General features: G+C 34.2%; 1 long non-coding RNA gene across 1 annotated transcript in view; it reads left to right on the top strand.

The window, feature by feature from the left end:
* Positions 1–21626, top strand: part of LOC140698069 (uncharacterized) — a 211962-nt gene that overhangs the window by 155527 nt on the left and 34809 nt on the right. The window contains exons 2-3 of the long non-coding RNA XR_012075479.1: positions 13107–13231; positions 21252–21300. This is a non-coding gene — a long non-coding RNA (uncharacterized lncRNA). The remainder of the gene's footprint in view (positions 1–13106; positions 13232–21251; positions 21301–21626) is intronic.

The following is a 21626-nucleotide window of genomic DNA, read 5'->3' on the forward strand; positions in this document are numbered from 1 at the left end:
GTGATACCTCATTGTAGTTTTGATTTGCATTTCTCTGATAATAAGTGATATTGAACATTTTTTCATGTGTTTTTTGATCATTTGTATGTCTTCCTTGGCGAATTGCTTGTTTAGGTCTTCTGCCCATTTTTGGATTGGGTTGTTTATTTTTTTCTTATTGAGTCGTATGAGCTGCTTATATATTTTGGAGATCAAGCCTTTGTCGGTTTCACTTGCAAAAATTTTCTCCCATTCCATAGGTTTTCTTCTTGTTTTATCTCTGGTTTCCTTTGCTCTGCAGAAGCTTGTAAGTTTCATTAGGTCCCATTTGTTTATTCTTGCTTTTACTTCTTCTAGGAGAAAATTTTTGAAATGTATGTCAGATAATGTTTTGCCTATGTTTTCCTCTAGGAGGTTTATTGTATCTTGTCTTATGTTTAAGTCTTTAATCCATTTTGAGTTGATTTTTGTATATGGTGTAAGGGTGTGTTCTAGCTTCATTGTTTTACATGCTGCTGTCCAGTTTTCCCAACACCATTTACTGAAGAGACTGTCTTTATTCCATTGTATATTCTTGCCTCCTTTGTCAAAGATGAGTTGACCAAAAGTTTGTGGGTTCATTTCTGGGCTCTCTATTCTGTTCCATTGGTCTATATGTCTGTTTTGGTACCAATACCATGCTGTCTTGATGACTGTAGCTCTATAGTATTGTCTGAAGTCTGGGAGAGTTATTCCTCCAGCCTCATTCTTTCTCTTCAGTAATGCTTTAGCAATTCTAGGTCTTTGATGGTTCCATATAAATTTTATTATGATTTGTTCTAGTTCTGTGAAATATGTCCTGGGTAATTCGATAGGGATTGCATTAAATCTGTAGATTGCCTTGGGCAGTGTGACCATTTTAACAATACTGATTCTTCCAATCCAAGAGCATGGAATATCTTTCCATTTTTTAAATTCTTCTTTAATTTCCTTCATCAATGGTTTATAGTTTTCTGTGTATAATTCTTTCACCTCCTTGGTTAGATTTATTCCCAGATATTTTATTACTTTGGGTGCTATTTTAAAGGGGATTGTTTCTTTACTTTCTTTTTCTGTTGATTTATCGTTAGTGTAAAGAAAGGCAACTGATTTTTGAACATTAATTTTGTAACCTGCTACCTTGCTGAATTCTTCGATCAGCTCTAGTAGCTTTTTTGTGGACCTTTTAGGGTTTTCTATATATAGTAACATGTCGTCAGCATATAATGACACTTTTACCTCTTCTTTTCCAATTTGGATCCCTTTTATTTCTTTCTCTTGCCTGATTGCTGTGGCTAGGACTTCCAGGACTATATTGAATAGGAGTGGTGATAGTGGGCATCCTTGTCTTGTCCCAGATTTTAGTGGGAAGCTTTTGAGTTTTTCACCGTTGAGAACTATGCTGGCTATAGGTTTGTCATATATAGCTTTTATTATGTTGAGATATGTTCCCTCTATACCCACTTTGGTGAGAGTTTTTAATCATAAATGGGTGTTGAATTTTATCAAATGCTTTTTCTGCATCGATTGAGATGATCATGTGGTTTTTGTCCTTTCTCTTGTTGATGTGATGTATTACATTGATTGATTTGCGTATGTTGAACCAGCCTTGTGTCCCTGGGATGAACCCCACTTGGTCATGATGTATAATCTTTTTTATGTGTTGTTGGATTCTGTTTGCTAAAATTTTGGTGAGGATTTTGGCGTCTATGTTCATCAGTGATATTGGCCTATAATTCTCTTTTTTTGTAGTGTCTTTGCCTGGTTTTGGTATCAGGGTGATGGTGGCTTCATAGAAAGAGTTTGGGAGTATTCCCTCCTTTTCAATCGTCTGGAAGAGTTTGAGAAGGACTGGTATGAGTTCTTCTTTGTATGTTTGGTAGAATTCCCCGGTGAAGCCGTCCGGTCCTGGACTTTTATTTGTAGGGAGGTTCTTAATTGCTATTTCTATTTCCTTTCTAGTGATTGGGTTGTTCCAGTGTTCAGTTTCTTCTTGATTCAGTTTTGGTGGACAGTATGTTTCCAGAAACTTGTCCATCTCCTCTAGGTTATCCAGTTTGGTTCCATATAGTTTTTCATAATATTCTCATATGATATTCTGTATTTCTATTTTGTTTGTTGTAATTTCTCCATTTTCCTTTCTTATTTTGCTAATTTGTGCTCTCTCTTTTTTCTTCTTTGTGAGTTTGGCCAGAGGTTTGTCGATTTTATTTACTTTTTCAAAAAACCAACTTTTGGTTTGGTTGATTTTTTCTATGGTCTTGTTAATCTCTATTGTATTTAATTCCTCTCTGATCTTTATTATTTCCTTCCTTCTGCTGCTTTTTGGGGCTTTTTGTTCTTCTTTTTCTAATTGATTTAGGTGGTGGGTTAACTTGTTTATTTGAGATTTTTCTTCTTTTTTGAGAAAGGCCTGTATCGCTATAAACTTCCCTCTTAGCACTGCCTTTGCTGTGTCCCATAGGTTTTGAGTGGTTGTGCTATCATTATCATTTGTCTCAAGGTATTTTTTAATTTCAGCTTTGATTTCCTCATTGATCCATTGTTTTTTCAATAACATATTGTTTAATCTCCATGCTTTTCTTTTTTTCTCCTTTGTTTCTCTGTTGTTGATTTCCAGTTTCATGGCATTGTGGTCAGTAAAGATGCTTGAGATAATTTCTATCTTCTTAAATTTCTTGAGGTTTCTTTTGTGTCCAAGTACATGATCGATCCTGGAAAATGTTCCATGTGCACTTGAAAAGAATGTATATTCTATTTTTGGGGGGTGTAAAGCTCTGAAAATATCCACCAAATCTAGTTTTTCTATTGTAGTATTTAATTTCTCTGTTGCCTTGTTTATTTTCTGTCTGGAAGATCTGTCTAGTGATGTTAATGCAGTGTTAAAATCTCCAACTATGATTGTATTCCCATCAATATCCCCCTTTATCTCTGTTATTAATTCTTGTATGTACTTAGGTGCTCCTATATTGGGTGCATATATATTAACGAGTGTAATATCTTCATCTTGTATCACTCCTTTAATCATTATAAAATGTCCTTCTTTATCTTTCTTTATGGCCTTTGTTTTAAAGTCTATTTTGTCTGAAATCAGTACTGCAACACCTGCTTTTTTGGCTTTTCCATTTGCATGGAATATCCTTTTCCATCCTTTCATTCTCAATCTATATGTGTCCTTCTCCCTAAAGTGGGTCTCTTGTATGCAGCATATTGAAGGTTCTTGCTTTATTATCCAGTCTGCCACCCTATGTCTTTTGACTGGAGCATTTAGTCCATTAACATTTACAGTAATTAATGATAGGTGTGTTTTTATTGCCATTTTGAACTTGTCTTTGCAGTTGAATTGGTATATCCTCTTTGTTCCTTTCTTCTTCCTTTTGTGGTTTGGTAATTTTCCTTTGTATTATCATGGATTTTATTTAATTTTTGTGACTCCCTTGTAAATTTTTGACTTGTGGTTACCCTTTTTTGTAAATCTATTAACCTATACCCGTTTTTAATAAACTGATAATAACATGCTCTCAAACCCATCCTACTGTTAAAAAAATTTAAAAAAGAAAGAAAAAAAATTCTATATTTCCCTGCCTCCCTCTCCCACTCTCAGTGATTTGTATGTCTTCTTTTATAATTTCGTGTTTTCTTTATTTGTAATTCATGAGTTATCACCTTTCCAGTTGTACGTTTCTCATTTCTGTAGCATCCTGCTGCTTTTCTATTTAAAATAGCCCTTTCAATATTTCTTTTAGCATGGGTTTAGTGTTGCTAAACTCCTGCAGCTTTTTTTTGTCTGTGAAACTCTTTATTTCTCCTTCTATCCTAAAGGATAGCCTTGCTGGATAAAGTATCCTAGGCTGCATCTTTTTTTCATTCAGGGCTTTGAATATATCTTGCCACTCCCTTCTGGCCTGTAGTGTTTGTGTAGAGAAATCAGCTGAGAGCCTTATGGGGGTTCCCTTGTAGTTCACTCTTTGCTTTTCTCTTGCTGCCTTTAGAATCATTTCTTTATCTTTGACTCTGGCCATCTTGATTATGATATGTCTTGGTGTGGGTCTATTTGGGTTCTTCCTGTTTGGGACCCTCTGAGCTTCCTGTACTTGGATATCTGATTCCTTCTTTAAGTTTGGGAAGTTTTCAGTCATGATTTCTTCAAAAACCTTTTCAATCCCCTTTGATCCTTCTTCCCCTTCTGGGACCCCTATTATGCGAAGATTGGGACGCTTTATATTATCCCATAGGTCCCTTATGCTATTACCATTATTTTTTATTTGCTTATCTTGTAGTTCTTCTGAATGGGTGCTTTCTATTGCCCTGTCTTCTAGATCACTAATTCGTTCCTCTGCATTAACTAGTCGGCTTTGCATAGCTGTTAGATCATTCCTCATCTCTGTCATTGAGTTTTCCCATTTTGCTTGGCTCTTCTTTATAGCTTCAATTTCATTTTTGACATATTTTATTTCTCTAAGCATTATCTCTTTTAATTCCTTCAGCAATTTGATCACTCCTTTTTTGAAATCTTGATCTAGTAGGCTATCGATGTCTATTTCATTGAGCTTTCTTTCAGGGGATTCCTCTTGTTCTTTTAGTTGGGAAAGGTTTCTCTGCTTCTTCATCTTGCTCATACCTCTCTGGCACTGTGGTTTATGAAGTATCAGTTGTCTATTTTGGATCTTAAGGATTTTATCTATCTAATGCCTATTTAGGAATAGAACTTAGGGAAAAAAAAGAAAAAAGAAAAAAAAAGAAAAGAATAAGAGAGAGAGAAAGATTTTTAAAAGAAGGGAGAAAGAGGGTTTGAAAACAATGTATAATGAATAATAGAAGAGCGGGTTGAAGCAGAGTATTAATCGGGTGGAGAAGTCCTTTTAAAACCTTAAAAAAAAAAGGGGGGGGTGGGGAGATGAATATATGTGTTTGAAGCCTGTGTCTAATCAATAACAGGACATCAAAACCGAAGAGAAATAGAAATGAATTAAGAAGTAAAAATTAAAAGAGTAATTGAAAATAGAACAGGTAAAAACAGATTAAAACAAAACAAAACAGAAACAAAAACAGAAAACAAATAAACAAAACAAAGCAAAACAAAAACCAAAAAAAAAAAAAAGGGGGGTTGTCGGTGTTCTCCTGGAGTGTGTGTGCTTTTAATGTGATGTCCTCCTGTCTTCGTCCTGTTTTGGAAGCTCAGCTTGTTTTCATAGGCCCTCCGTTGGCGGCCTCTTCTGTGCTGCTCCCAGCACCTGTCGGCAAGCAGATCGCGCCTCCTCCTAACACGGGGTCACATGCAGCTCTCCTCTGCTGCGGGCGGGCGGGTCACTGCCCCTCTGGTTGCCGCAGACAGATGTTGCAGACTGGCTAGGCAGGAGGACGGGTCGTGCCCCTTCCCAGCACCTCGGTCAGGGGTTGTGTTCCTGCCCGACAGGCGGGGGGCCGCTCTCCCCCTGCCTGCGCCGCCGGTAGCTCCGCTGCTCTGTGCGGCTGCGCGCTCTGCGCCGGCGCTCCGCCCTGGTCGGCGCTCCGCCCTGGTCGCGCTCCGCGGGTGGGCTGGGGAAGACCCAGGGGCAGCCTCGTCCCTGCTCCGAGCCAAGACCCAGATGCTTGTTTGTCTTTGTGGATCAAGTTCTCTGGGGTACCAGAATGGAAGGGTCCTATCTGCCCAGGGCTGTAGGCCCGTCTCAGTCTGGCCCTTGAGGCTGCTAAGCCCTTCGGTGCGGACGCAGGTTTGTCTCTGCCCCCGCCTGGGTGTTAAGCGCCGGAGAATATGGCGGCTCTGCCTGGGCCCCGCCCCTCTTCCCTTGAAAAGTTTCTGCGTGTTTTCAGAGATGGGGGTATGCACCCTTCCCCCGAGAGCACATCAACCTTGCTGTTTTATGGAGGGCCCAGGTTGTTCTGTCCTGTACACCCACAGCCCCGGCGCTCAGCCCCTTGCAGTCCCCCGGAGCTGCCTCCGTGCAGCCGCCCCCGTCCTCCGCCCAGATTATGCAGCCTGGCCCTGCCCGCTGCTGCCGGCCCGCGTCTCAGGCTGGGTGTCGGGGGGACGCTCTGTGCCCGTTTAACTTAGTTCTGTCAGACAAGGGCTGCTCTGTACAGATCCGAGCCTCGGAGGCTCCCCCTCCGTCCCGCTGGCCTCTCAGTTGGAGAGGGGAGACCCAGCGAGCAAGCGCCAGTCCTCCTTTGCCGCTCCCTCCCCGCGGGACCCGTCCCGCGCTGCTTTGCCTTTTGTTCTTTCTTTTTTCCTTTTCTCCTACCAGATTTTTGGCGTCTTTATCTTTTGAAGAGGGCGATGATCTGTTGGAGTTCTGCAGGTGCTCTGGTTGGCTGAGTGGGTCTGTAGATGTGGGTCTTGGTGTATTTGTGGGAGAGGGTGACTTACAAGCGTCCTTCTACTCCGCCATCTTGCCCGGAAGTCCATATTTTTATTTTCAACATTTCTGTGATCTTAATTTAAAATATTCACCCTGTAAATATCATACAAATTGGTTTGTTTATTTCAATCTGCTCTAAAAATGATAGAAGGAATTAAAAAGGAAGTGTTGGAAGATAGTTTTATCTAAAATAATGTAAGAAATTCAGATTTCAATTCCAGGTCATTGGTTTATCTTTCCTTATTTCAATATTTTAATATTTAATATTTAATATTTTAATTCAGTACTCAACTGACACCTTATTTACATTTGTAATTATGTGAAGTTGAAAGACATGATAAGAACTATTTTTAACCAAGATTTAATAGCATATGTTCTTTCATATGTAAAATTATCATCATTTTTTACATTTACAGATGTATTATATAGCTTCTGCTCTGTAAAGCCTTTTACATCTTATAAGGGAAACTCAATGACTCTGTCAATACCTGCATTTCACTCCTTATTTGAAGAAATACACTATGTCTAAGCTCATTTATATAAAGTTTTATAATATATTACTGTTCTTTACTATTTTCTATTATGAATGCTTGCTGCATAAAGAAGGTATTTGTTTAAATTATATGAAAAATTTCCATCTACTATTAATTAAATCTCTGCCATATATTCTGTTACAAAAGCTATACTATACATGCTGGCTAAGAGTTTGTACATTATTTTTAAATAATTTACATAAAAGCTTTGATAGCAGATTTATTTAGCCAGAGAAACAAGTATTGCTTACATTTATCTATTTAATTTATGATAATATTAGATTGCTATTAGATACATAATTTCTAAATATTAAATTGAAGAAGATAGTATATTCTGACATCCTTCACATTTTGCCTTGATTTAGTTTAGCAAACTAGTTCATCAAAAAACTGTCCATAACCCAATTATTCAAAGTAATATATGTTTCACTAAGTTAAAATATATTTAAATTTAAATGTGAACTATGACACAAAGATTTAATTTTTCATACTAGTATCTTTCAGTAAACATCATTTCCCTTAGATGAAAAATATTCAGGTCTAACTAAGTGAAATAAGAGCAATTTAACAGATACAACTTAAACTCTTTTATAGTAATAAAATGCTTGTCTGTTAGTTTTTTTAATTAAAATATGATTTTATGTAATTCATTAGACTTTGTTAGCATTTATTGAATTGAATCCAGCAGACAGAAATTTTAAAATGTTTTAACATTCAACACATTGTGGTATTTCTGGAAATTGGAGATAGCAAAATGTACCCTAAAATATCTAGACAAGGAGAGTGTTCAGCTTGATGTCTCCTTCTCTCTGTCTTTCTCTGTCTGTGTATGTGTGTCTCTCCAAACTGCATATGCTACTATTTCCACTTAAGTAACTGTCAATGTGAAAATCTTCATAAGTTCTCCAACACTCTAAATCTACAAGTATGTATGAGTCTTATTTTAATTAAATATAAGCTGTGTTCTTTCAGGTAGAGTTCTCATAACAAACTAGAGAGAATAGCTTCCTGTATTAATATCACTTTATACACACACACACAAAGATACATACTTCCTTATTTGTATTACAATCAAATGACTTTAAAAAGAGCTGTAAAGAAATATACTTAGATTAGATATCAAAAAAAATACTTATATTACAGAAATAACTTTTTAAAAAGATTGCCATGGGAACATATATCAGCGTTATCATTTTTTGAGAAACTGCTTCCTCCCCCACTTCCCACACTTCCTCTTGTTATCTTGGAACCTTATTTCATCTGCTAGAACCACCTGTCCCTTTTAGGATCAAGCTTGAAATATCTCACAGCAGTGTTTGTATTTGGAGAGACTACAATTTTTAAAAAGGAAACATTCCAAACCTGGAGAATGTATCTATTCAAGAAGCTCAGGCACAGAGTGCCATCTGAGTATGTGTGGGAGGAGGAAAGTAGTTTTTCAAGAACAGGCAGTATCTTTGAGATGGAAATGGACTGACCCAAGACAGAGTTTCGAACAGGTATGAAAGAAGCAGGACTGAAAAGGAAGTGTCTCGAGATTCTGTCTGCTAGTGAATAGATCGAGCTTGAAGTCAAGAGCATGGAGCTTGCTCATGCACTCTTACCCCTTCTGATCTTCTAAAACTATGATCTTATTAACCTAAATTCCTCACCCATGAAAAGAAGCTATAAATGCCTTCTCTCCCTCCTTTAGAGGTGATATAAACACAAAAGAAAACATGCATGAAGTATAAGTCATTATATAACTTGTAGGCATGTCTGCTATTGTCTGTCGCAGCATGAAGTTTTCTTTCTGGTCCCTTTGAAATACTTGCACCTTTTAGTTGTTATTTCCATGATAACTGGTGAAGTTTGAAAATAGAGCTAATGAAATATGTGAGGTAAAACTAAAGTAATGGCATTAATCTGTTTCTTACAATAATCTACCAGAATAATATGTGTGCAGTGGGTGGAGGGGAGAGAATGAGAAAAAGAGACAGTATAGTTTCTCTTGAGGTTATTTACTTCAGTGAATCAGATAATTATTGCTGAAAATATTTCATCATAATTGCCTCCAGGAAGGTTTTGGTGTGGGAATTGGTTGAACAGTGGCCTCTGAAAAGATATGCTCAAGTCCTAATCCCTGGGACTTGTGACTGTGACCTTATTCGGAAGAGATGGGTCTTTGCAGATGCAATAAGCTAAGGACCCAGAGATGAGCTCATCCTGCCTTTAGGGTGGTCCTGAATCCGGTGATGGATGTCATTATAAGAAAGAGCAGAGGGAAATTTGATAAACAGAGACACCGAGAAGCAGGACTTGTGAAGACAGAGGCAGAGATCGGGTTTATGTTGTCACAAGCCAAGGAATGCCTGAAGACACCACAAGCTGGAAGAGGTGTGGAAGGATTCTCGCCTTGAGTTTCAGGAGTATCACCCTGCTGACATCTTGATTTCAGACTTCTGACCTCCAGAACTTTGAAGTAATACACTTCTGTTTTTTAAGCCACTCTGTAGTAATTTGTTACAGCAGTCCTAGGAAACTAATACAGTGTGCTAAATAATTGCATGCACAAATCACTGATAAACTGGCAAACAGAGTCACCCAGAACCACACTATCCTTGGATCGAATTAGTTTTTAAAGTTTTGGGATCAAATAATTGTTGAAGAGTTTCTTGATCCTCAGAGTTCGAATACCTACTCAGGGTATTCCAAACAAACATGTAACAGATTTTTAAATCAAGACTAAATTAGTAGTACCAAAGAAAGCTTTGAACAAGGAAAGCATAATCAAGTAATAGATGGATGAAGAGTGAGAAGTCATCAATTGTACATTTTAACTAAAAAAAAGTCTGGTATGTACTTATACAAATCAGATAACCACTTCACAGTTATTTTATTTTAAATGTGTTCATTCACATGAACTACATTTATTCACCTTGAATAAACTGCAGACAAAATTAGGAATGAAATGGAAAACGTAAGTTCTTCTGTAGCTATGAAAGATAATAGGAAAGAGTGGCCCATACGGGAAGATAGGATCATCACATTATGAAGAAAAAAGAGAGACATCCATATTGAACCAGGTTAAAAGGGATTCTCTAGCCAAATAAACATTTCTTAGTATCAAGGAATTTGAAATGTGTATCAGGGAATATTGCACATAACATCCTTTATTCAATATTATTTTTATAAGTAAATTAAAAATAAACTATAAAATATCTATTGAAAGCAAAAAGAATATACCTAACATACTAATAGTCTTTCCAGAATTCCTAATTAAAGTTTCTTTCATAAGTTGTTTTAGTTAGCTTTCTGGAATATATGATCACTTATTGAAAATTTCCGTTTAAGGTCTTGGTACCCAAATACTAATTTTTAAGCAGTCCTACTTAGAGTAGTTTTTTAAAGTATCCAGGGGGAAAACACAAACAAAAAAACACAATAAGCAAAAAGCAACAGAAAAATAGGAGTGCATGTTTAAAATAGAGATGTCTAAGTCCTAATATAGGCCAGGTGAATTATGAACTTTTTAGAACCACTCGACTTGAATTAGGTTTGTGATCTCATTGTGTTGCAAGTTACGATGATTACATTCCAGGTACTTCTAGAAGTGTAGGGACACTAAAGGAGGAATTAAAGGAGTTGATATAAGACGTGGCCTTTAAAGGTGAGTAGGAATCCATGAGGTGAACAGTCTTCTGCATGGCTCATATGAAGAAGAAAATGTTTCACTGAGTTAAAGATTTGACAATACAATGACGATTTTTTTTTTTTGCATAGATCTGAATTTGCACTTACAGAACAATAAACTGCATTCAGACTATGAAAGGACTGATTTGCCAGTTTGAGGACTCTGGAATTTACCCCCTCAAGAAAGTGATGATTTTAAGTATATAGCATTATTGAGTGGTTTTCCTATAATGATACGCGCACATAATGTTTGTACCATGAAAAGAGATCTTTAAAGTTCTTTGCTTTCAATTGTGTTATACTGAGTGTGTCTTTTGTAATTTTGATTGGGTTGAAATCAACAGAGTGGGAGATCTGAGAACAGTGTACACGAGGCTCCTTAAGAGCATTCATGTATCAAATAAAGTCAAACACTCCATGTTGGGCCCCTTGATTCTGAGGTATTCCCTGCATGCACTTGGTGATGGTTTCTGATCCAAAAGGGGAATCTTGTCCTGGCATAGATCTTACAGTGGGAAGGTGACAGGTGCTCAGCTATAGCCTCTGAATGCTTTGCTTTGAGTCTGCCTTTGGTCCTTGCGACACTGTGCCTTTTACTTGCAATAACATCAAATTTTTAAAGCATTGTCGTTTTAGATACTGTGTGTCATCTTTAATAACTGAGCTCTATGTGACATCTTTAAAGAAAGTTTGAATTAAAAAAGAATTGTGCCTTTCAAAATGTTATTACTTCTATATGTATGAGTTTTAATTTGGGCTTCAGAATATAAACTTATAATATTACATTTACCAAAAGTAAAAGTAAAGTGTGTTACTTTCAAAATTAATAGAAATTTGACCATAGAGTTCAGGTTGTATAGTATGGTGAGAACTTAGAGTATAAAAATTCAAACTTATAAATGACACATTAATTTATTTTTGCACATATGTAATTTCCAAAGCTTTCTTATAAATATTATCTCCTAATAACCTCAGAAAAAATCTTTAGTCAACAATTATCAAACTTTCATTAATTGTGGACTGAATAATTCCATAATGAAAGTAAAAATCTTCAGAAAAATATTTGGACTATATTAAAACATGGATTAACATTCATGCTGCTAATTGGATACCACTGTAATAGATGTCTTGCACAATGTGTATTTGTTTAAAAATGCATCTTTGTCTAAATAGCTTTGAGGGGCATTTGATGAGGTATAACATCAAAGTCAAAAATGACAGATATCATCCTGGATATGAGTTCAGTTTATCTTCTCATGATGGCTGTAAATAAAGGAATTATTTGATTTGAATTTAAGCTAGCAAAGCCTATTGGGGGATTCATCTCACATTTTTTTCATCTTTTACATTTTGATGTTGATGTTTGAGGAAAATAATGTACACAAACTATGTAAAGTGAAAAGTGTCTTGCATTACAGTATTTGGTAATAGAGCCTTTACAAAATTCTCCAAGGATCAAGAGAAGTTAGTTGAGCAATGAGCACAATATTTTCATTGATCAAATTTTTATATTGTTTGTGGTAATATTGATAGCTGTAACTAGCTCCAGATCTTTAGAGAATTTATTTCTCATTCAAGTTACAACTTAAAATTCAGAGATTAAGACTTTGCCATGTTCTAGGGTCCCAGAGGCCTTCTCTTTCCGTCAGTAGATAGGGAGAGAAAATGTGGAGAAAGAATATTGATTAACCACTTTTTCATGGAGATGATATACATCTCTTCTGCTTACATACCAATTGCAAAAACGGATAATATGACTCTAACTACCTGCAAAAGAAGCTAAAAAATAAAATCTCTAGTGGGGTCAATCATTCCTTTCCGCTTGCTGCACTGCAAAGTGGGAGCCTGTATCCTTGGTGCAGAGTTAATCATCTCTTGGTGTCCATCTTAGCCACAATATGGCACCAAAGGTCCACAGAGTAATATTTGTTAGGATTGCTGTATGGTGTTTTCCAAAGTTCCAAAGATGCTGTGCTGTGAAATATCTCATGAATGAAAAATAATTTCAATAATGTTTGGAAAATAATCTATGTGATAATCTGCTTAAAGATCTGCTATTCACATTGTCATATACCAACTCTAAAAATACTAGCATTTCCAAAACATCTTTTATAAGTTCCAAAAATTCACAGAAAGAAAAAGTTAACCTTTAAATTTGTATTTTCAAAATATTTTGCATGTTTATTGATATACAATCTACATACCCTTAGACTGCGAATAGCTAAAGGCTTTTTGTTCTGATAAATTTAGACAGGATATACATATAAAACCATCTCCACAATCAAGGTGATATATACATATCTCTTCTCCCCTCAAAAGTCTCTTCATGCCTCTGTGTAATACTCTCTTCTCTGAACAACCACTGATTGAATTTCTGGCAATATTAATTAGGTTGCATTTTAAGGAGTTCAATATAAATGGAATCATATAGTAAGTAAAGATTTTTGTATGCCTCCTTTTATGTGCCATAATTCTTTTGAAATATATCCATGTTGAGGTATGTAACAAGAAATTTCATTTTTTTTTCTTTTTGATTTTCCGGCAGCTCCCTATAGACTGGGAAAGACAGCAAGGCTGCACCATCAGAACAGGAGGAAACATGGACATAGACCTCAGCGTGGTGCTGCCAGCATCCCCCGCTTGCCACACCACTGCCCTTGGCTGCAGCGGGTAAGTGTACAGATGAGGACAGGAGTAGAGGCACATGCCAGGTACACATAACCATCCAACATCTCATCTCCCAGGGCAGCCAGCAGCGTCCCTTAAGAATTAATTTTTTTTTTTTTTTTTGGTAAGATGTGTCTTCAGATGTTCTCGCAGTTTGTTTTCTGGGTTATTTGCTGTCTTGTGAATAGAGTTGGAAAGTTCTTTATGTATTCTAGATACAGATCCTCCATCAGGTGTAGTTTGCAAGTATTTACTCCCAATCTGTGGTTAGTCCTTTCGTTCTCTTAGCAGTGTCAGTCCCCTTGTTAGTGATGTGTTTTTATAATGCCTTGGGACGTATAGCATTAGTGTCCCAACTGTCACATTGTGTCCTGTGACTGTGAACTCATGACACATGCAAACAAATTGAGCTTATAAATATAATTTGATTTCACTGGTTTAAGCTCATTATTCTTAATATGCTACATGGTCTAACTTATAATACATTCAACTGGCCATTGAATACTGTGTTTTCTTTAAGAATGATTCATTACCTATAGACCATTTCTTAAGATGGTGTGTAATTATTATTGCTCTTTTAAAAGCTCTTTATTTCATCAAATACTCATTTAAACATATCTATAGTTACTTTATTATACATACTGGTATGAAAAATTGTTGAAATTAAATTGAAGTAATAACCATTAAAAACCCAAGCTGGTAAAGTCTTTGAGTTTAGGGAGAAAATAAAAGAAAACAGCTCATTGCACACTTTTTTCTCCTAATGCTGTTAAAACAAAACTTTTTAAAGCTGACTCTCAATGCTTAATCATAAAACATGCAAAGGAAAAATGAGTCAATATCAGTTTAGAAAAATGCTTTCATTCTGATTTACTATTTTAATACATTTTCTAGCTTTTCTTTCCTGTGTTCATGTTGAATCACAGGAAAATCTTTATTAAAGAACAATTTTTTCTTTCGGAGTAGTGTCTTTATTCCCAAGAATCAAAGTACTGTTGTAGAAATTTGTTTCTTACAGGATAAAGAAAGCAGAAAAACAGATGTGGAATATTTACTCTTTTTGTGAAGTTAGTTTTGTTTTCTTTAATAAGAATTTTACTGATATGGAAAATACATATTTTTCTCAAATCTTCCATTTATTTCTGTTTTTAACTAGAGTGATATGACTGCCTCTATTTCTCCTGGAAAAGAATATTCAAATAAAATATTCATAGAAACAACTTAAAATAATCCAATATTTCCTATATTAAATTTAAATATTTGCCTTTTTATAGTAATATTTTCTCTTCACATCTGAATCTCCTGCCCAAAGTTTCTTCAAGTCTGTGAAGAAAAGGACAGCAGATTTAAATTCAAATATCTATTTCATGCTCAAGGAATTTCAGATGAAATTTTAGTCTTTTGATTGAAATGATGAGCTCAACAAATTAAGAAAAGTTTTCTAAGCATTTATAAGGCTGCACTAATTTTGAGCTTAAGGTATGATGAATTTGAACATAGCTAATAAATGGAATATTGGCCTAAGGATATATCTAAATGTTTTGTATTTATAAAATCATCCATTTCATATGAATGTCTTCTATATTAAGCATTTTTTCATGAGGCATGTAAAGAATAATCAATGTCTAATTAGCCAAATCAGCTTGAAATGTCATTCAAAGCTATACAATTATGAAACCTACTTGATCCTTCAGAAATAATTTAGAAAATACTTAAAATGTGTTATACCATCCAAGAGAAAATTTTATGTTCAAGCATTTTGCATCTGTTTATTGTCCCATTTTTTCAAATGAAACGTATTATTTTCTCACTATCAGTATTTTTAATGCAATGCGAAATATTTCACTGATGAAATTAAAGTACCCATTTTATCATTAAAACATATCATGGATGATATATATATCATTTTAATGAATTATATTGAATAGTTTCTAATATGAGAGTTGGCTGGAGTATGTGTATGTGGTATATATGTAAGTTATGCATATGAGAGAAGAAAAGAGAGACTGTACTTTGTTATATAATAATATATATAATAATATACTATAGTATATAATAATATACTATTAATACCAAATATTTAATATTTATTATAAAAAAAAGGGGATAAAGAAAGCTAAATTCTGTTTCTACTTCTGTTACTTCCTGTGTGACTTTGAACAACTTAATTTTCCTAGATATTTGTTTCATTTTGTAATATTCATTTTTAAGATACCTAAGTTATGTGCAATACTTTGAAATAAATGTGTTTACCTTTAATAATAATGGATTTTAATAATAAATAAATTATATTATGAGCCTTTGTGTATTTAATGATGAAATGAAAAATAAAAGTAAGATTTTTATAATTAAGAAAAAAATCTATATAATGAAAAGTCACATAACTTCGCTACTTTTAAAAGAGAAACACTACCAAATCTAAGTGCAGAGTTATGTAAGGACCGAAAATGAACTAAAGTGATGGAAATAAATCAAAGGTGTTTTGTATGTATGTTTAAAAATAATTATAAAAGCAAAAATGTGTCAACAGCAAAAACCAAATCCTTGAATATTATGAAAACTAGCTTATTTTAATTTGGGATTATTTACTTAGTTATGTAAAATACAAACCCCCTTTAAACATGGCTTTCATATGTTTACTTCACTTGGTATTCTTATCCATAGGTGAGCTGTGACCATTTAATCAGCATGGAGTTAGAGAAGTGTGAGCCTCTTGACCTTGTAAATTTCTAATTACCATTAAATTGGCCTCAATCAACTTGAGTGTAATTGAAGTAGCATGGTTCTCTGTGTAGGTGAACGATTTACTGAATGCTTATTTTGTTACATCAAGCTGAAAATGTTAAATGATAAGCTGAAGTACTTCCTGAATCAATATGAGACATGTCTCAATTATCAATGGTGAGATTTCTTAAATTGCATTGTTGACTGTGTGTGTGTGTGTGATATAGCTAATGGTGCATGAGTTAATAGCCAACTAAAAATCAAACCTGTATGGAGTTTTAGCTCATCAGTGGATAGCTGCAGGCAAGGATGGTTCCAATCTTTTAGAAGACTGGTTGTATTTTTAAAAATGTATTTAAATATCAATTTTTGTATCATTCAGAATTTAACTCTAGATGTACAATAGTTGGGTAGGATTTTATAATAAAACTCATGATTGGTATTTTTATAATGTTTGTATATACTCAGTATTAGAGAGCTCACCTATTAAAAACTGCAATATGCAGACTGTGCCAGAATTTTTATTTTAATCTATATCAGTTTAACTGGTAATTGTGTTAAATGTCTTACATATTAGTAACTTCCATATGTCCAAAGAAGCTTTTACTCATACTGTAGAGTTTCATATACTACCTAATATTCAGCGAAGGTATAAAATTCAATGATTTGGATATTAAATGTTTCTCAGGGATATATTCTTATATTTTGGGAGCTTTTGAAATATAATTCACATATTATACAACTCATCTATTGAAACTGCACAATTGAATGTTTTTTTCTTCTGGAAAATTACTGGCTTGTGAAACCACCATCAAAATTTATTTAAAACATACCCTCCCGCTGAAAAATAGAAGCTGCAAACCCACTAGCATTCTCACACCCCACCCCCAATTAATCTCCCCAAACCTCACCTTTCTGGGCCCTAGGCAACCTGTAATTAATTTTCTCTATAGATTTACCTGTTCTGGTTATTTCACATAGAATTATATATAGTAGATGGTCTATGTGACTGGCTTGTCTCCATTAGTATAATAGGTTTAAGGTTCACCTATGCTATAATATGTATCAGGACATTATTCCTTTTTATGGTGAATAACATTCTAATTATGGATATACCACTTTTTAAAATCAGTTCATCAGTGGATTAACTACTGGGTTGGTTCAGCTTGTTGGCTACCATAAATAATGTGGCTATGAATTTTTATGTACAAGTTTTTGCATGGATGTATGTTTTAATTTACCTTGTCTATATACCTAAGAGTGGAATTGCTAGTGATTCTATGTTTAACAAGTTAAGGAGCATGCCAACTATTTGCAGAGACATCTGCACCACTCTACATTTCTACCAGCTATGTATGATGTTTCCAGTTTCTCCTCATACTTGCCAAGTTTTAACATTTTTCATAGAAAAATTAGATTCACAGTCAAAAAGACTCACTTAAATCATACATTTTCAGCACTACTGAACTTTACTATAACATCAGCTAAATTTCCTGATGAATAGAAATGTTCATAATAAAGATTAGACCTGATGTTATAGATTGGCCCAGCTAATCTTTAAGATAGATAGTAAGTATCTGAAGAATAAGAGTACATGCACATAGCTGCATTCATTTTCATTCACAGTATTTTGGGAAGGTAAACATGTAAATTAAAATGTATTACAACATGGTGAAGCTTATATTCCTATGAATCCAATGAAGTTGTGATATCTCATTCTTCCTATATGTAGAGAGAAACTTTTTATAGCAAGTACCATGTCTTTTTACTTTAGATCTTGATTTTCTTATGCCAATTATAATAAATAAAAAAGATGTATACAAATTTTGTTGAATTTAAAGACTACTGAATATTATTGATGAAATTAAATAGGACTAAAGGACACTTAAAAAATACAATTAAATATCATTAAAGAAAAAAAAAGATAGGAATGGCCAAATGTAACTTGGGCTGGTCATTGCTTTGATATTTTCTGTAGAGAAATGTTTAATGTGTTAGTCTTAAGATTTTTAATAGTAGAATACCATAATTTGTGTTGTTATACTAGAGTATCTATTTGGTATACTGTAGGCTCTAATTAAATACTTTTTGCCTGCCAGTCTCTTTTAATGTACAAAAAAATGTGGATGTTTTAACTTAAGTACAGAGTGCGAAGAAACTGAATATTTCATAGATTATTTTTTAGTTCAGTTTTCTATTCGAATACAAGTGCATTATTTGTACCATATGGGTGTTCAAAATTAGTAAAATAGTAAATTGCTTCTAGTATGACTGCACGTCTGGATAGATAAAGCAAGAAATAGTTTTGTAAAATTTATTTCTAAGCTTACTATACATAATGATATAGTAATTCTCCATTTTATTTTTTTTTACATTTTTTATTGATTCATAATCATTTTACAGTGTTGTGTCAAATTCCAGTGTTCAGCACAATTTTTCAGCAATTCTCCATTTTAAATTAATATATTTTTCCATATTTGATTCATATTTGCATATTTATTCTCTGAATTTTGTATGTAAAGAGTAATTTAACCATAAATTCACTAACTGAATATAATTTAATGTCATATTTTACATATATTTTGAAAAAATACATAACAGAATAATAATTTTAGTAAGCAAGTATATACCCAAAAAAAGAGTACATAAGTTAGATTTGTAGATAATGTCAGCATTTTCCATTCTGTTCATGAATATGAACTAAAAACTTTGTGATAATGAGAAATAAAAGCCCAAATTATATTTCAGAAAATTAGAGGAAAACAAAAACAATAAACACAAAATAGATTTTAAAAATTATTTCAGAAGTCAGTGAAAACCAAAGGTATCAAAAATATGAAGCTGAAAGATAATTTCACAACTTCAGGTCATACAAAGAGCCAGAAAAGTACATATCAAAGCTAAAGAGTATACACGTAGGTGCAAAATCTAAATCTCTTTTATTTGTAACAGCAAGAACGGCATGTCAAGGCTAACAGCGGGTGCTTCCCTAGATCTAGATGGAATCACATATTTATCAAGTGACATTTGCATGAATTAACATTTCTCAGTGGCTGTGGGGCACAAAAAAGAGGGTTTTTTGTGAAAAATTCACGTCTTCTTTCTCCATTTAGTAGTCAAATGTAACAGTTAAACAAATTCACTTGGGAAAAAATGAGTTTTGGAGAATAGTTATATAGCTTTGAACACTATTCTGTGTGTTCTGACAGAATAAACTTATTCTATATCACTCCTCCAGGAAACAAAGATGCTCATCTTCTTCTAAGTAGAGCAATTAAATAGAAATAAGAAAATATGTATATAAAAACAGAAAAAGTGGAAAACTAACAGAAAATGCAAATGCTAAAGAACTAGCCTCATCCCTCCCAGATATCACTACTGAGTCAACAGAAACAGTTGCTACCTATTTTTCATATTTGAAATTTTAGTGAAGAGATGTAAGGTTTAAGAGAAAGGAAGATGGAGAGCACATGTCTTAGCAGAGTGCAGAAAAGGTGTGGCAGGAAAAATGAAAATACTACAAAAATAAAGGAAAATGTTGAAGGGATATAAGGAAAACTAGGAACCAGTGAAAACATAGGAGAAATCTAAAAAAACAAATAACAGGAAAGTGGAAGCAAAATAAAGAACAAAATAAAAAGAAATACAGAGAAACAAATGTGTGTTCATGAAAAGTTGACCCAACATCCCTACAACTGTGTTTTCCAAAGCAGAAAAACTTAAATGAAAGAGAACAAATATTTATATATATGATACAAGACTTTTTTAAAAATTTAAAACAAGTTTTAGTAACATTTGAAGGCAAAGTGCTTTTCAGTGTAAAGCAATTTAGAATGGCATACACACAAAAAATATCCTATTAAAGTCATTGGATTTCAATGTAAAGAATCCATTTGCAGCAGGCGAAAATACAATGTCATTTATTTAAAAGATGCCCATATTTCTCCAGTTGCCCAGTGTAGTGCCAGCCTAGTCCTGTTGTCTCAAGTCCCAACATTTCACAGACTTCATTATTAATGAATTATTACTGTTAGAATTACTATCATTACTATTATTGCTATTATTATTTAAGAATTGTCTTAAAATAAATGTGGGTTATATAAACTTCCATTTTTGCTTCCGGGTTCAGTTATGGTCTCCCTAATAGTGCATAAAATGTAGGTATAGTGAGCAGGAAGTTTTAACAGGTGATTAATACGGGACGACCCACTGGAATAACACATCTCCCTGATGCTTGTCAGATACATTACAACTGCCGTCTCTCTCAATACTGTATGAAAAGATCTCACTGATGAAGCAAAGTGCACTCCACAGAGGCTAGGGAGAGCAAACTCCTTCTGGCCTATGGAAAGTTTGACAAAAGTACTCCATTCTTGTCTGGCCATTTGGTGTGAGAGTCAGTTGTGCAGTTTATGTGTATCTGTTTATTTCATTGTTTATTTTCTTGTTTGTTCACTCTTTTATTTTGTAGTTAGCCATTTATTATCAGTGAGCTGATAAAGAGAAATGTATATTTACTCAAAAACTAAGAGCTGCATTTCCATTGCTCAACAAAGCTGTTGGTGAATATGAAACTTGCACAGTGTGTTTGCCAGTTTTTACCATTGAATGCCGTGGTGAGATCACTAACTTCATGAAAATCAGAAGACATGAATGCATTAATATCTAGTCCAAAAGACAGTAGTTATTTTAAAAGGAATGTGTGGGAAGATGATGATGCATCGGGGAGGATCTCTACTGTAACTTATACCTCAGAAGCAGGTAGTAGTTTAGTACTGTTTATGGTACAATTAAACATAAAAATTGTACTTGAGACTCAGCACATAGTATTGCTTAGAAAAAGAATGCAAGTGTTTTAGATATAGAAGGAGTGCATTCTGTGAAATCATTAATCATTTCTTTTGGAATCCATCATACTCCTACGGAATTCAAGTGTGTGTGGACACTGAAGTACGTCAACAGAAATTTATTGTCTCTCAGTTCTGGAGGCTTGAAGTCCAAGATCAAACTAAAAGTAGGGTTGGCTTCTGGTGTGGCCGTGGCCTCTCGACACAATCAAGAATTTTATACTAGGTCCATCTTAGTCTTGATATCTAACAAATATTTTTTTTTAAAAAAGGAGCATGATACTTTCCTTACAACACTGAGTGATAGGTTCCCTCAGGCAAAATTTGACTTAATGCACAAGCTAGTTGATATCATTGTAAGTAAAACACGAATCAGCCAAAAAAATAAATGCACCTGTTTACTACATCATCCTTCTAAGTTCATTCAAAATTGATCAATTGTTGTTTTATAGGTCAAGCAGGATCCTTGACAAAGCTGCGTGAGATCTGTGGTGGGAGAAGGTGAGTTACTTATGATTTTTATCATTTTCTGAAACTTGATAAGAGGTAATGATGATTTTTATCACTTTCTGGAGCTTTTGTGTGCTAAACTTAAATTTTTATTATTAAAGAACTATAGAAAACTAATGTACACTAGTAGTGATTCTTTTTTCTATTTTATACTAAATAGAACTATAATAACTGGAAAATGTAGTATAACTGTCAAACATATTTTAATGAAAAGATATGGATTATCTTTGTCATAGAAGTCACCTGTTAAAGGACTGCTTAATCAGCATTTTGGAGGAATCATTATGACATCAAATAATGAGATCTATAGTTTCTTT

The sequence above is a fragment of the Vicugna pacos genome, chromosome 1 (assembly GCF_048564905.1).
Source record: "Vicugna pacos chromosome 1, VicPac4, whole genome shotgun sequence".
NCBI classification, from domain to species: Eukaryota; Metazoa; Chordata; class Mammalia; order Artiodactyla; family Camelidae; genus Vicugna; species Vicugna pacos.